This window comes from Mandrillus leucophaeus, unplaced genomic scaffold, assembly GCF_000951045.1.
Source record: "Mandrillus leucophaeus isolate KB7577 unplaced genomic scaffold, Mleu.le_1.0 Scaffold200, whole genome shotgun sequence".
NCBI lineage: Eukaryota > Metazoa > Chordata > Mammalia > Primates > Cercopithecidae > Mandrillus > Mandrillus leucophaeus.
In genome coordinates, this window is record NW_012102033.1 from 588883 (window position 1) to 589889 (window position 1007).

The 1007-nt window shown below is 43.7% G+C and overlaps 1 protein-coding gene across 2 annotated transcripts in view; it reads right to left on the bottom strand.

Annotated features, from left to right (window-relative positions):
• The window catches only part of RUVBL2 (RuvB-like AAA ATPase 2), a 22613-nt gene that overhangs the window by 7129 nt on the left and 14477 nt on the right, over positions 1-1007 (bottom strand). The window lies entirely within an intron of this gene.

Genomic DNA, 1007 nt, shown 5'->3' on the forward strand with positions numbered 1-1007 from the left:
TCAGGAGATTGAGACCATCCTGGCTAACACGGTGAAACCCCGTCTCTACTAAAAAAACCAAAAAATTAGCCAGGCGTGGTGGCGGGCACCTGTAGTCCGTCCAGCTACTCGGGAGGCTGAGGCGGGAGAGTGGCATGAACCCAGGAGGCAGAGCTTGCAGTGAGCCGAGATCACACCACTGCACTCCAGCCTGGGCAATGAGATGCTGTCTCAAAATAAATAAATAATAAAGTCTATTATAAACAACATAGGCCCAAAGTCCTGCAAAATTGCCAAAGGTCACTTTGACATTCCTATTTTATACCCAAATAAAAGCTGTTTTTGTTGATCACAAAATCAGAAAACACAGCTATGCAAAAAGGAGAAAACAGAAATTGAAAAAAAAAAAAAAGAAAGAAAGAAAAGAAAAAGCCCAGGTACGGTGATTCACGCCTGTAATCCCAGCACTTTGGGAGGCCGAGGTGGGCAGATCACGAGGTCAGGAGTTCAAGACCAGCCTGGCCAACATGGTGAAACCCATCTCTACTAAAAATACAAAAATTAGCTAGGCCTGGAGGTGCGTACCTGTAATCCCAGCTACTCGGGAGGCTGAGGCAGGAGAATCACTTGAACCCGGGAGGCAGAGGATGCAGTGAGCTGAGATGGCACCACTGCACTCCCGCCTGGGGGACACAGAGAGACTCTTGTTTCGGGAAAAAAAAAAACAAAAAACAAAAAACAAGAGAGCAAATCACTTGTATCATGTAAGCTGGACAGGACATGCCTTTCGGCCACAGAATGGGTTTTGAAGTCTGCTGAGAATTCACTAACAGATCTCTATTTCACTACCTCAGTTTCTATTGCTCATAATGTCCCTCATGAGGGCATAAGTCACTGTCAAGTTAACTGACCTCCTACTGTAGGTCAATTTATTTATACCCAAATAAAAGCTGTTTTTGTTGATCGCAAAATCAGAAAACACAGCTATGCAAAAAGGAGAAAACAGAAATTGAAAAAAAAAAAAAAAA